Consider the following 16,695-nt stretch of genomic DNA (forward strand, 5'->3'; position numbering starts at 1 on the left):
AGCACATAGTGTTTAATTGACTATATCTTTTTTGTCTGTTTAGTTGTTCATCAAGTGATCTACTCTGGGTATACAAGTTCAGTCTCCTGACCTGGGCTGAAACCAAAATCATCTCTGTGTCCCTGTTCTTCAAGACTATTTTATATCTATTTCATATGTCTGGGCTCTTAAATCCTGTAAGTTACCACTTGCTGTTAATTTAGTCTCACTTGATGCCATGATTAGCATGGTCATCCCCAGACTATTTGCTTAGCTGAAGGTTTGGGACCCCAATCTATGTTCTTGACCATAGATGCCTACTTGGGCTAGTAGCTAAGGCTAAAATTGCTCTGGACTGGCCTAAGGAGAAATTTTGGGCCTCCCATTGTATTACTGAAGAAGGAGGATGTCTAAATATGTGATCAGTTCTGAGTAGGGCAGAACTTCAGTAACCTGAAGACTGAAATCTTGAATCTGTTCTATCACTTGCTTATAGGTTGAATTTGTGGTCTTGGGCTGAAAAGATTATTGTAGTTCCTCCTTCAATGTCCAATTTACTTCTTCACCCAGCATCCACCATACTTCTTGGATTATTGTTGGAATAATTGTGTGGAGAACTGAATTATAACCTTTTTCTTTGGTTCTACCATACTGACTGTGTCTCTAGTGTCTTCTCATGATCTGAGTTTAAAACATAACCACAGTCTTTGCTAGCTGGAGAAAAAGGCATATTCATTGTGTCCAAGGTAGATATATAATGAAATGATATAGGTTTAATCTAACAAGAAAGTGAATGAGAATGAAAGAAAATACACTTCAAAACAATTACCTAGCAAGTTCTACAACGATCCAACAAGTTGTGTAATTTCTATGTTGCTGTTTTTTCAGTCATGTCCACCTCTCTGTTCCCATTTGGGGTTTGCTCAGCAAATATACTGGAGTTGTTTTCCATTTCCTTCTCTGGCTCATTTTACAGATGAGGAAACTGATTCAAACAGGATTAAGTAATTATAAATAGCGAGAAAATTACTTGCTTTGCTGGATGGTTATTTACATGATACTAACTCAGTGTCTGCAGCTTTTCTGATTATCAACTAGCATCAGATCAGAAGTACCTATGAATTTAGCTCATATCCTATTCCCTGAAGGGATACAATTCCTATATTATTCTCAACTATTATAATACAGTAGGTAATAATATTTTGTAGAAAATTGTTAAGCATTTCAAATAATTAAATTAGAATATTTTTTATCTTACACTAAAATATCATATCTCACTTTGCCCCTTAATAGTCATTCCCTTGGGGGCAGCGATGGGATTCTATGTCAACACTTGTGGGTATATGCAAGTAGAGAATATGCATGGAGGAATAGACAGGTCTTTGTATTTGTTTAAATGCGGTCTTTAGTTATGTCTGCTTAAGGAGAATGTTTCCACTTGGTAGGCTGGCTGACTAATAATTTATGGAATTGGTTAGCAACTGAACCAAAAGTTTTTCTGAAGTGATTGTTTGACAATGGGAAGACATCTATCAAAGTCATCTGATTAGAAAAAAGGTCATGTTGTCACAAACCTGTTCTTTTTTATCTGATGTATAGAAAATTTTTGAGGAAAGGGCATTGTGGATACGAGACCATAAAATATCAGAGAGGCATAATATACTAGAAGGAGATATAATGACCAAGTAGAGAACTAGGTTAATGGATCTATGGTTTTGAGCAAATCACATAAATTGTCAGATTATATTTAAGTATTCAGTGTCTTAGTTATTCCAATCTTACTGTGACTGTCAAATCAATCAGTCGTAGCTCATCTTTATGGTGGCATGAACAATTCATGTAGGGCTATAACAGCCTTACTTCAGACAATATTCTAACTGGCTTATTTAATTAAATGGTATAGTAGAAATATTCTAAAAAAATTAGATGCCATGCTCTTAAACACATCTTGTTTCTCAGTTTCTGCATCTATGTAATGGGTACAACATCATTAATTTTTTTCTGGTACCATTATTTTAAACATGGAGCTAGAGACATGATCTTAACATCTCTTGATGAGAAGAAGTAAATTAAGCATGGAGGAATATTAGAAAACAATTGAATAAATTATACATTCCTACATTCTTAATGGTTTCCAAGTGCTAAAAATGATAGAATGAATATTTTTAATACCAATAAATATTACTTATGGAGATATTAAGTGTGTATATGTTTTTATATGTGATGCATGTGTGTTTGTGTATACATATACCTATGTGGACTATGATACTCACTAGGAGCAGCATGATCCAGTGTAAAACTGAGTTGAACTTGGATTTGAGAAATCTAGGTTCTAGTCCCAGCTTTGTGACTAAACTTTGGCCTCAATTTCTTCTTTTGTGAATGAAGGATTTGGACTTGACAATGTATAAATGTTTTCAGCTCTAAGATTCTATGGCAGGCTGTCTTTTCAGATCTTTCTAGACTCTTTAAAAGTCTGTGTTTTTTAATCACAGTGATGAAAATAATAACTAGGATTATATAGCATCTAAAGGGTTACAAATATTTTATTTATTTTACATTTTATAAATATTATCATACTTTATTTTCACAACAATCCTGGAAGATAGTCAACTTTTGATTATCCCATTTTGCAGATGGGGTAACAGAGACATACAGAGGTGAAATGATTTACTTAAGATCATACAGCATTTAAGTATTTGAGGCTGGATTGCAACTCAAGCCTTCCTGATTCCAAGTCCAGTGCTATAATTCCTTCACCATTTTATTATAATTAAATAATTCTACCAAATTGGCAGCTAGGTGGCGCATTGGGCCTGGAGTCAGATAGATTTATCTTCCTGAGTTCAAATCCGGTTTCAGATACTTACTAGCTGTGGCACTATAGCTTGGCAAGTCACCTTTGCCTGTTTACCTCAGTTTCTTCCATCTGTAAAATGAGCTGGATCATGGAAAAACACTTTGTCAAGAAAATCCCAAATGGGATTATGAAGAATCAGACATGGCTAAAATAACTGAACAATCCTACCAAACCAAGAGGACTTTAAGTATAGGTCAGATGATTGACTATATGTTAACTGTCATTAGAAATTACAGAAAGATTATCCTTAATTAACTGGTGGCAAAACAATATATCATTTCAGGTTGCCATAATTTATCATCTGTTAGGTATTTAGAAAGACATGATTATGAGGCTAGGATTACACATCAGAAACTTACTCTCTTTTATAAAATTAGAGATGCCAAATCTCCATGTTACAAATTGAGGTCACCAAAAATCCTTCTAATATGCATCATTATAGACCAAACTGTTTTGCACAATCTCTAGGACATAGCATTGGATCATAAACATTTACAAAGAATGAGTATGAGACATGCCACCATAACAAATACTCTCCAAACTATATGGAAGAAAAAAGCTTTCAAAATATAGAGACAGAGAAAGAAATTAAAATTATATGGGAACAAGATTAAAAGGTATACTATCTCTGTTGACATGTCCATTGCTGGAATTGTTGCTCCCCAAAATACTTTCAATTAGTCTGCAAATGTACTTATATCCTGATGTTCTTATTCAATTATAAAAAGCATTAATTTAGTCTATCTACAGACAGTCCACAGTACATTAAATATAGCCAAACAATAAATTAGTGAGAATGATAGCAGATTAATGGCATCTTTTCAGACTAATTCTATCTATACCTCAACATGTTTAACATATATTGAATTATTTGCCATCGAGGGGAAGGAGTGGGGGAAGGAAGGGAAAATTTGGACCACAATGTTTTGTAAGGGTCAGTGTTGAAAAACTATTTTTTAAAATAAAAATTTAAAAAAGAAATGTTATGACTTTTTGGTTGTAGTAAAATTAACAAATATTTTAGAAGATATCAAAACCAAGATGGACTTCAAGTCCAATACTCATTAAGAGCGTCAACAAGAGTCTGTGAGTCTTGCTTTTATTAATTCAAAATTAAATATCTATTTTTGACAAAGTTCTTTCTATATAAAAATAAGATCATCTATACTCTTCTAAAATTGGTTAATGACTCAACCATTAGCCATGTCAATTGGTGCAGAACTCATTTTTTGCCCAGATTTTAATTTATACAGTTGAAGTTAATAGGAAAATCTGCAATTTTAGGGTTTAGGAAGTGGACAATAGCTTTTGAGGACCCATTCCAAGAAAGGAATCCCAAACTATAGGAATTAGATAAAAGTAGTAAAGGAAAGATCTGACTTTGATTAAAAATAATATAAACAACAACAAAATTGGAACTTAGCAAATAACCCATCTAGATTTTCTTTTGGGGGTGGGTGGGAAGAAGTTGAAAAGAAAATTGTCACTATGCACTCAACACACAGTAGGGAGGACACTTTATACGGCGGACACAAGTATTTTAGTTTCTAGAAAGGAAGTCCCATCAGTGGATGATGATCATGGGGAATAGTTTTTATTTTTAACTTTTATAATATACATGATTGGTATTTATTTTGTTATTAGCTAAGTGCATATCTAGAAAAAATAGCACAAAGATTTAGGGATGCATAATATGTTTTTTTGAATCAATTTTCTTGCAGAGATGTTATATAGTTTTCAAACACAGAATGTTATAGTCCAAAGAACTAAAGTTTCAGGTCACCAAAGAGCAAAATAAATAAATAAATAAATTGTGGGAGGTAGCCATATTTTCACAAAGAATTCTATTAAGTAAACAAAATAGAAGACATTATCAAAGAAACAGATATCTGAAAAAGAAAGTGGGCTACTTGAATAGTGAGTCCAAGAGATTTATTTTATTTGTGTATCAAAATACTGGTGTTTGCTGATGATTGTTAAATTAATAATAAAATTATTTTTTCTAAGATTGAGGGATAATCACTGTGCTCTGTTGTTACTTACACATCCTTAATATGTTTTGCCTTTGGTGGATAATGTAAAGGAGGATATTGAAAGGAATCACAAAGAATTAGAAGGCATATATATATTGATATCTACACATCCTCACTAGAGGAAGTACCTCATCAGGAGACCACAGATTCATCCAAATGTTCATATCCATATCAATGTCTATATTGATATAGTTAGATATAAATATATGAAATATATATATTTGTGGGATTATCCCTATCCTATGTACAATTATACAGTAAGAGGGAAGAAAGATTAAGGACTATTGCAAAAGTCCAAATTTAAGGTAATGAATGCCTGTACTAGAGTGGTATCTTTATGAGTGGGTGAAAAAGTGGATCATTATGAGAGGATTTAACAGAGATAAAAAGGAGAATATTTGCAACTGAACTGATATGAAGAGTGAGTGAGTGAATGTGAGGAGTTAAGGTTTACACAGAGGTTTTAGCTTTGGTGACTGGGAGCTTGGTGTTGCCTTTTAAAGTAATAGGAAAGTTAAGATGAGGAGAGGGTTTGGGGGGGAAAGATGAGTTCTCTTTTGGACAAATTGAGTTTGAGATAGTTTAAGAGGTTCAAAAGGCACTTGGTGATATGAGATTGGAGCTCTGGAGAAATACTAAATCTGGAAACTAAAAAGTTAATAGAACTCATAAGAGCTAATTTCACCATGTGAAACAATATAAAAGAAGAAGGCCAAGGACAGATCTTTGGCTAAGTATAAACCAATGGTTTCTGGGTATGATCTAGAGGAAGATTTATCAAAGAAGTGTTCAGACAGGTAAGAGGAAAGTCAAGAGAAAGCAGCATGAAGAAAACTTAGATGGGAGAGATTATCCAAGAAGATAATGATGATCAATATTATTCAAGAATACACAGAGATCAAGGAGGATGAGGCCTTAGTAAATCCATTAGATTTGGCAATTAAGGTATTAAGGGTAACTTTGGTGAGGGCCATTTCAGTTTCATGAGGAGGCTAGAAGCCATATTGCAGAGGGTTTAGAAGTGGGTCAGAGGAGAGGAAGTGGAGGCACTAGTTATAGATGACTTTGCCAACTTTACAAGGAAGGAGATGAGTTGTTGGACAGACTTAACAGAAAATATGACTAATCTTGAAAGTAAAGTCACCTTCTAGATGACAAGCACAAAATTGGAGGGGTATTGGTGGTTCTGTCATGCTACTGTTTTAATACGGTCTATGCTCAAACAAGAGCCCCTTCTCTTAATAAGTGGTATTTCATTTTTTGTTGTTAAGATGGCCAATATCATGGAAACTTCTGGATATTCAGACTATCCATTCCAGGATTAGATAATTTTAATATTTATGAATTTTCTTATATACCAAATATAGATTTATCTCTTTGCAACTCTCTACCATTCTTCCAAATTCTGACCTCTGAGGTAAAATAGAATTAATTTATTCCTTTTTCCATAAAATCATCTTTCACATACTTGAAGGCAGCTATCATTCTCCCTCCTCCATCTCCAATATCTTTTATAGGCTAAATACGATTGGTTCTTTTAACTTCTCATATACCATAAAGCTGAGAATGTTACCATCTTATTTGTCCTCTTATGGAAGCTCTGAGGCTTCTCAAAGCCCTTCCTAAAATATAAAATCAATAATTGAACAAAGTAGTAGGTAATATAGTCTTACTATGGTAAAAATAATGATCATCCTTCCTCTTAAATCTTAACTCTAAATTCAGTCCTTCCCTTCCTTTTTTTCCTTCTCTTTCCCCTTTTCCTTCCTTTTCTTCTCTCCCTCTCCTTTCCCAAAAAGGCCATTTGTATCATCTTGTTGGAAACAAATAAATCCTATACATTGTATCTCATGGGTATTGTTAATTTAGTGTGAAGAGTCTCCAGTTGTATTTAAAATAATCTGATTAATATCTAAGATTATCTTGATACCATGATGAGATTTTCTCATATAGTACAATTGATGTAGTATTTACAGTAATACCCAAACTTTTTAAAGAGAGAGAAGAATTAGCATATTTTCATGTAGTTACCAATGGGAATTGTTTGCTTGGGTAGTTTGCCATTTTTCAAACCTAGCTATTTTGCCACTTTTGAAATTCTGCTGATTTAGTCTGCTGGAATGGTAGACTGCATCAAATTTTCATAGGGAAAAAAAATAAAGGTTTTCTGGAATTTATTTTTAGGTTGGTTTTTTTTTGATAGAGCTAAGAAAGAATGAAATTCAAAGTGAAAAGTGAGATATGAGATTTGACATCTGGGAAGTAGGGACTGAGAAATATGGTTTTAATTGTAAAATAACTTATTATACAATATTACATGTTTTTATCATACTCACCTAATCTTCTTGTTTTCTTAACATAAAATTTAGAGATTATCTTTGACTCTTCATTAGTTTTCCTTTTCCCACATGTAGTCTACAAACAAATTCTTCGCTTTCCCTCTCCTTATTTTTTTGATATTTCAGTGTGATGTATACAGCACTCCATCTGATCTGGACTATAATAGATCTATCACCTTATTAGCCTTGGGCACTGTTTCTTATCACATTCTAAGTTTAAATTAACCATTTTGACTCCCAAATCATACTATTGACTTATATTGAACTTCCAGTTCATTTAATCTCTAAGATCTTTTTCCCAAATAAATTGACACTTAGAATTACTTCTTTCTTATAATGGAGAGTTGATGATTTGAATCCAAGTGGAAGACTTTTTATCTATCCACACAAAAACTCATCACATTGCTTTTAGCTTGATATTCTAACTTGCTAAGAACTTCTAGACCCTGATTTTTAATGCATTGTGTTCATTTTTTCCTTTCCCCTCCCCCCAGACTGGTATTGCTTATAAAATTTATAATCATGTCATAAACTATTTTATACACGTTATTGTTAAAAATAGTTTTTTTTAAAAATTTAAAATTTAAAAAAGAACCCATTAGAGAACTCCTTATAAGTTAACACTGAACAATTAGAGTACTCTTTAGGTATAGTTATTGAATTACCAGTTCCAAAGTCATCTAATTTTTTTTTTTTTTTTAGTTTTTTTCCCACTCTTCATTAGATTGGTGACAGGAGAGATAGAAAACCAGAAGATCCAATTAGAAGACTTTTGGAATAATTCAAATAATAAATTATCACCTGAATTACAATATTATCTATATTAAGTTGAAAAGAGGAAAGTTACCGGGAAGATGTCAAGATGATTTGGCAAATTATTAGATATGAGAGATGAGGGAGAAGGAAGAGTCAATAATGACTCAGAGGTTTTAGAAATCCTTCTTTCAGTTCAATTGAGGCTGGTGACTTGAATTTCTAAAGGATGGCTAGATGCTCTCTTGCTTCTCTGCACATACCTTGGGTTTTAGTTCTCTATACATCATTTTTTTGTTCTTGCTTTTCTCATCAAGTCATTCTCTTTGGCAAAAAACAAAAACAAACAAACAAACAAAAAAACAACCACAAGCAACATGAAGTGAACAGATTTGCTTTCTCTCTAAAGCATTGTCCCTGTCCACCTTTGGTTTTCCTTTTTTATCCAATTTATCCAAGAAACCACTGTTGCTCCCTAAGGAAGCTAAAGAAGTAATTTGTTCAGTACTTGTCATGTTGAGTAGGTTGTAATTCTATTCTTAACCATGATACATAGTCCTTAGGCTTTTCAATACTCTACAAGCTTTTGGCCTTTAAAAATTTTTAATCTGAAAACATACATTCCAACTTTTTGCATAATCTTTTCTCCATTATGATCACTCTTTTCGTCAAAGGCACCAAGGGCATATTGATTTTATTTGGAAATTCTTTCAAATTCTTGGTAAACTGTTCCTATCTCTTCATCTTTGATAGTAGTGTATATACAAGTAGTATTTATCTACATGATTGTCTTTTTGCTTGTCCTCATTACATTATGAGAACAGCAAAGTTTTGTTTGTCTTTGAGCAAAATATTCCTTTTTCAGGGAGAATTTTTGAGCTATCCTTCTAATTTAGCTACAATTTTGCTTATAGCTCCCATTTCATTAATTACAAGAATGTCAGTAATGATGCAAAATGAGATCTTTCAATCACATCAGTTCCTTGGTCATTGGACAAGAATCCTTCATTTGGAGTACTAATATTTTAATGAGTGGTTATAAATGTTTCTTAGTACTCTTTGCTCCATTTCCTTCCCTGGTACTTTCTACAAATGTCACAAAAAAGCAGAAGAGGTTGTATAGGATTGGGGAGGATTTTATATTTTAATTTCTTTCAAAGTGAGGGGCATAGAGTAGAGCATCTCTTCAAGCTCTAAATATATGATCTTATTATTCTTGTATTCCTTTTAAAACTTACATTAAATTGAATGAAGAAAAATGGTAAATAGAAGTAGGAATGCATTTCCATAGACTGTTCATTTCTCTTTATCCCCAAAACATACATAATTTATACATGTCCCCAGACAGAATAGTCTCTGAATAAAATGTTTGTAGTAAAATGTATTCTTTAATGCCATCAGCTCCCTTTTTAAGCTTATCTTTCCCCCAAAATTCTTAGGATCAAAGGGGAAAAAGACAAATTAATTCTTAATGTTGATTTAATTTTTTACCCTTCTCAAGTAACATAGAGTGACAAGAACAGTTTTTAACTTTAGCGGAATGACTTGTTAACTCTAGTCTGTTGGCTATGACCCTGGAGAGAAAGAGGCTTCCTGTTTCCCTTTCAACTTATGTCAATTCTGTAGCCACCTACTATACTACTTCCTAATATAGGCTCTGTGCCAAATCCAACTTGTGTAGTATTGTATCTTTCTTTATTCATCAGTTCCTGAAATCAAAAAATCTTCTATGAAAACTTTTTCACTGATTAGAAAAGAGGTCACAAATTTCCCTTGGCCTCTGCTTGATATCTAAATATGCATTTGTGATAACTGTAATAAAACTATTACTTCATTTTAGGAATTTCCCTGTAGTTTCAATATGGTTAATGGTTATCATAGTCTAAAAATTCAGTTCACAATGGCAGAACAAGTTGTAGCATGTGATTGTGATAGAATATACTACTGTGCTATAGGAAATGATGAGCAGATTCTCAATAGTACAATCATCCATGACTACATTAAAGGACTTATGAAGAAAAAACCTCTCTATACCCAGAGAGGGAACCAATTGTGTCTGAATACAAATTGAAGCATTTTCTTCTTTCTATCTCTTTCTTTTTAATTTAATTTTTCTTGAGGGATTTTATTTTCATTAGGATAGGAGATTTGTTTCCTTCCACAACTTGACTTTTATGAAAATGTTTTGCATAACTTCACATGTGGTTTCCTAATTGTGGGTGGCATTAAGGGAAAGAAACTAAAACTCAAGAACTTTAAAAACAAATGTAAAAAATTTTGTTTTGAATAAATAAAAATTTAAAAAGTCATAAAAAAAAAAGAAATGATAAGTAGGATGTTTTCAAAAAAAAAAACCTGGGAAGATTTACACAAGCTGATGCAAAGTGAAATGGGCAAAACCAGGAGAACAGTGTACATAGTAACAGCAACATTGTACAATGATGAACTCTGAATGATTTAACAATGATCTGATGAATAGAATGATCCAAGACATTTCTGACTTATAATGAAAAATTCTGTTTACCTGCATAAAAAGAACTGGAAAAATCTGAATGCAGATTGAATGAAGCTTACTTTTTAAATTTTCCTTATTTTTCTTGTTTTGTTTTATAATATGGCTAACATTGAATTATATTTTGCATGATTTCACATATGTAATTGATATCACATTTTTTGCCTTCACAAAAATGAATGTTAAAAATAAGTTAATAATATAATAAAATAAAATAAAACAAGATCTGATATGCTAATTGCTGTATTACAGAGAAAAAAATATAATGTATGTAGTTGTGCCATCATTTATTTTGTTGTTTTTATAGTTTCCAATAGGATAAGCAGCAGGGGGCAATGAAAAGCACAGGACTTTTAATACAGTTGTTCTTTAGTTAATGTTTATTGCATTAAATTGAACTGAGAGTCAAGAAATATTGGTTCCAATTCCAGCACTTTCACTAATAACAAGGCCTTGATAAAGTCCCTTAACCTCTAAACTTCAATATCTTTACCTATAAAATGAGAGGATTGTAACGTATGTGTTCAAAATTAACTTTTTTTAAGCCAAGAATTGCTTTCTCTGTTCTCAAGTCCTATCTATTCATCAACTAATGAACCTGTTTCTATAAATACATCCAGGGCAATTCAAATATTTGCCCATTCTGCAAAGGCTCAGTCCTTATTAAGTTGATATACAAAGATCCTGGTTCAATCTCTCCCAAGCTATATGGCCAAAGAAAAGTTACTTTCCTGAATGCTATGGGTTCCATTTTCCTCATCTGTAAAATGGAGATAGTAGATTGAGGACATCACAGGGGACATGAAACCATTTGAGCAAGCAGAAGGGGTTACAGATGTCTGTTGCAGAGAGAAGTTGTTTGTTCAGGAGATCATATTTTCTCAGGGATGTTTGAAACCAAGCCAGACACTGGGACTTAAAGGGTTAGCTTTCTGACTAATGCAGATGCAGATGCTATTCTGGTGGTGTGATTCCTTTTTGAATCTTGCTAAAGTATCAACCTCAATAATTTTCAGTGGCAGTGAATTCCCTAACTTGATTGCATTTAACTAAAGCAGAAAACTCCTCTTCTTATTTAATTTCATTTGGTGGAATTTGGGGGAGGGGGAGATTGTTTATTTGTTTTCCAGTTGGGAAATGTCCCCTCCCCCTGCTTCTAGGAAAATAACAGTTTCAGCTGCTTCTGGTAGAGATCAGACTTAATTGGCTTCATGGGCTTCCTCTACCACTTTGTCAGCTCTTCCAAGATGCTGGACATTGGTTTGGATGATATCCTAGCCTGTTTTTTCAGGGGAAGCTCAATATATTGGCTTATGTGAATGTTTACATAAAAAAGATTCTGTAGTTACTCTATTCCCTCTTTCTTTTCTTGGGGTTCGAGGTAATAAGAATCATTTATTGTTAGTCCTGGGAGAACAAAAGATGTATGTTTATGCTGGAAAAATACTCTAGTGGGATTAAAAAGGCCTAGAAATGAAGTCCTATCTCTGATAATTATATGACTTAGGGTAAGAGGTTCTGTTTCCTTACCTGACAGAATCAAGGAACTGGACCAGATGATCTCCAAGGCCTTGATTTTAGGATATGATATCTGGTCCTTTTTCTAAACTCTTCTCTCTTGATGTAATGGTATTTGACTTTCTTTCTAATATATCTCTTTAAGTCAGAACCAGGCACTCCAAATCTCTTAAGAATAAAGAGAGACTGTGAAGGGGAGATTTAAGGGGTCGGTGATAATAAATTGGAGAAACAGATTATATCACAATTTCCATCTAAAGGACTGATTTCTTCTGTGGCAGTGCAATACAGAAATAAAAAGAAGCTATCTCTTGCCATGGTGTTTGGAGGCTTGAAAACATATCTCCTCTCTTCAAAATCTCTGAGCTCCACTAGGAAGTGTTGGTTTCTGATCCCTGCAGTTAAAATGCAGATGGAAGGCAAGTGACTCAGCAAACTGAATGCTGATTTTGGTACATGTTTTTCTCAGAAAAATTAATTTCTTTTAGCAACAAAATGTTGAAGGAGAATAGAAAGGCTGTTATAGAAAAGGAAGCTTTTATAGATATAGCTCTTTACTGTATTTTATATCCAACCTGTCAGAAAAAGAAGGTAATAATTTACAGCATAGTCTAAATAGATCTTTTTTTCTCAGTACAGCAGAAATAGCTCTCTGTTTTTTTTTTTTTTCGTTACTGTCAACATCCCTAAGACATGGCAAGCATTTGCTGGAGATCAAGTCCACGAAAGCTCTTATGGACTTCTTATAATTTGATGACACTGACAAGTTTGCCTCTATTTATATCTATGTAATTCTTGATCTATAGATTTTCTACTAGTTATCTAAAAACCAAATTACTCAAAAAACCCATCATTTCCAAGAATTTGGAAGATTTCTTTGTCAGTCAGACATTGCCAAATATGAATGAAAAGATAGCAATTTATGCTAAGTCACTGAAGGAATATATGGCCTTGGACAAGTCAGTTATTCTTTAAACGCTATAATTTCTTCCCTTGTAAGATAGTGATACTAATTAGTCCACTAATTGGTTCACTGGAGTAAAGATGAGGTTCTTAATTCCTTTTGAAAGGAAATTAGAATATTACTGTCAAGATAGATACATAGAAGGTAGGTCTCAGAGAGATATAGACAGATGCATACATAAATACATAGGTAGATACAGATAGATAGATACATATGAGTATGTATTTGCTTGTGTGAAGGTGTAATTATAATTGGACTCCATTTTGTGAACCAGATCAATTATCATCCTTCATTTTGTGCTAAATTTCTTGTAAATCATGTTCATTCTGATAAACTAGGAGACATAAATCACAGAGTTCCCTATTCCCCAAATATGCCCACCAAAAGACTGAAATAGGAGACTTGTAGGCAGAACATTCTATACAAACAAAAATATTCCAACCATAAGATTCCTTGTTCCAAATTCAAGTTTCCCATCCCCAAATGTTCTAACCTTCACTTATCTGTTTAAATTCTCTATTCTGCCTTCAAGAAGTGTTATCAAGCACTAGCCAATCAGAATAAAGGAAATCAAGACTGTGTCATTTGATTTGTTCCTCTTTATTGACTGTAAGAATACTATGTGAACTGCCAGTGATGGCAGAAGAAGGACTTAGAAGGACTTAGATCCATTTATTGGCAACTGCTAGCTTTGCTAATAAATTGATTTTCTCAGAAACTTTTCTATTGTGACAATAAATGGATAAAGACATATATAGATAGGGAGAGAAAGAGAGAAACAGACAGACAGAGATAGACAGAGACAGAGACAGAAACAGAGACACACACACACACACACACACAGACAGAGAAAGAGAGAATTGATAGAACTAGGTAGAGATAAAAGCCAGACAAATACAAAGTGTTGATAGCAATAGGTAGAGATAGAAGCCAGGCAGATAGGTAGGAAGGCATATAGATAGACAGACAGACAGATAGATAGATAAGCAGACAGGCAGTTAATCAGATAGATTGGAGGGTTGTCATCCTTAACAGTAGATACAGTTCTTTCTGAATTATTTCACACTTTCTTTTTCAATAGGAAATGGAGTTAATCTTGTACTTATCTTCATCCTTTCTCATAGGGACATGAAGAAGCATTAACTAATTTTATTTATAATCTATGAAGTATTTGAGCTCCTGCTATATGACCTGTTTAAATATTAAATACGTGAATTTTAGTTTTAAATTGGGTCTGATCTACCAAAAATGTGAAATTCATTCCATCTGAGTGCATGTATGTCAAATCAACAAAACATTTTTTAATTTCCTTCTTCCTATTATGATCATAGAGTACCTCCCATACATTAGCTGGATAAGAGATTCTCATAAGACAGCAGCCTAAGCGTATTCTCATTATAGATAGAAGTTCTAGGCCCTGAGACTCCCAGGCATTTCACTACCAGATGTAAAATCAATGGATGAAAAGGAGTTAAATAAGAAATAAAATGCAATAGTTACTCTGCTATTCTCCATTGTACTCATTTTAGGAACTCAGGGTAAATATTCCCAACTATTTGTACAGTATACTGCCTGTACTCTAAGCCCTCATTTTCATCTTCCTCCCATTGATTGGAATCTTGAAGTCTGTCTTTAGCATACCAGGCTCTGATATCGTTTTTATCTTATCCTACTTGGAACAAGTGTCCAGCTATCACTGTACCATACCATCAAATGTGGGTCCTCTCTTCTTCCTCAAACCAGATCCTATTATCTTTCTCCATTAAAAAATAAGCTTCTTGAGGGTAAGGACTGTCCTGGTTGAAAATACTTGTATTCCCAGCACTTAGCACAGTACATGACACTTAATATGTGCCAAAAACAATCTAAATTTCATTTTATTAATGAAGTAGAAATTATTAAATCTTTTATCAATGATTAGTATAAAACCATAGAAGGAAATTGTATCAAATTTTCTGAAGCCATAAGTTAAGAAAATGCACTGGATGACAAATCAAGGTCAAACAAAACCTCAGTAGGCTGAAACAATGGCATTATCTAGTAAGAAGAGATTTAATAGGGTTAAATGTAAAACCAAGCATTTAGGTTAAAAAAATCTATTATATAAAGTGTGCTTGAGAAATATGGTTAGACAATGGGTTTTTTGTACAAAAGATTCTAGGGCTTTGTAGTGGATAGCAAGATAAATGCTATAATAATAATTATATATATAAATATAATAAACAGTTTGATACTTTATTCTCCTTTATTCCCCCATCCACAAAAGACCCCAAATGCTTAAAAGAAATACAGTTTTAAGGGAAAGTGATGATGTCATTGTCAGATCACATCTGGAGCTAGGTATTTAGCTTTGGGTGCCACATTTTTAGAGAGACATTGGCAAAGTAAAGGAAAGTGACTGGGGTGTAAAAACAAGTCTAAGATCAGCAGCATCAAACACACAGCCATATTCTTCCCCAGTTTGCCCAGAGACAGATTAAAATGTAATAGGGAAATAGTAAAGAAAATAAATAAAAATATGATAAAACATAGATAATATTAGATTTTAAAACTAAATCAATATATAGCCTGTAGGCATTCTTATGTATGGATTAGTAGCTCCCATTTCTATTTGACTGACACCACTGATCTAAGATCATGCCTTAAGAAGAAACATTGAAAGAACTAGGGAATAGTCAGGAAACAAAAGACTTTGAGTAATATGATGACTGTCTTCAAGAATCTGAAGGGCTGTCATGTTCAAGAGTTATTAGGTTTGTTCTGTCTGGATCCAGGCATTAAAACTGGGATGAATGGTTGAAAATTAGAGAGAGGCCAATTTCAGCCTCATCTAAAGGACATAATTAGAGCTGACCAAAGGTAAAATTGGCTTCATTCATCATTCTTTGACACTGCAGATTTTCAAATGGAGGATGAGTATTTGTTAGGTATATTGTAGAAAAAATTCATACTTCAAACATAGATTTGGAGAAAATGACCTCTGAAGCTTTTTTTCAGCTCTGAGAGCTTATAATTCTGTGACTTTCCTCCCCACTGCCAACAACCTGGTGGAAATCTAATAAAAATGAATGTTAAGAGCCATTTTGAAGAAAAAAATTAGGCAGCTACAGCTATATTTGATGATGCACATCATGCTAAGACACTTTTAGATTGGTGGTTTACATATGGATCTCAGATCTTTGTAAGGACAAATCAGGAGAGGCTTTCTTATGCTCTAGAAATTTCCTATCTAAATATTTTCTCAGGTTCCCAGGAAAAGAGATTGACCAGACTTGGATCCCTGGGGCAATCATCTTTTTTTTTTTTTTTTTTTTTTTTTTTCCCAATTGTCTCTACTGTAGGGAAATACCTGAACATTCCAGAAAATGCTCCATCCATTACTGCCATCCAGTATGTATATGAGTTAGGCAATATATGTAAAGTGCTTTGCATATTTTGATATTGTTGTTTATTACTAATCATTTAAAATATTTTCTCACAAAACAATGAATTACATATTTGCTGTAGTAATGCCCAGGACTTCAAAATAGGAAAGGAGAGCCATATGGCACACAGCAATTCTTTGCATCTAAATGAGGTATAGACACACCCACAATAACATCCATTTGCATAAATTCTGTAATTTGAACCCAACAAGGGCCTTCTGAATAGAAAATTAAATTTCCTCCCAGCAAAAAGTAACTTCAGAGTTTAGATAAAGAACACTGTGAAAGGAGTCCAAGTGACTCTTTAGCCAA

Source organism: Sminthopsis crassicaudata, chromosome 2 (genome assembly GCF_048593235.1).
Source record: "Sminthopsis crassicaudata isolate SCR6 chromosome 2, ASM4859323v1, whole genome shotgun sequence".
Taxonomy (NCBI): domain Eukaryota; kingdom Metazoa; phylum Chordata; class Mammalia; order Dasyuromorphia; family Dasyuridae; genus Sminthopsis; species Sminthopsis crassicaudata.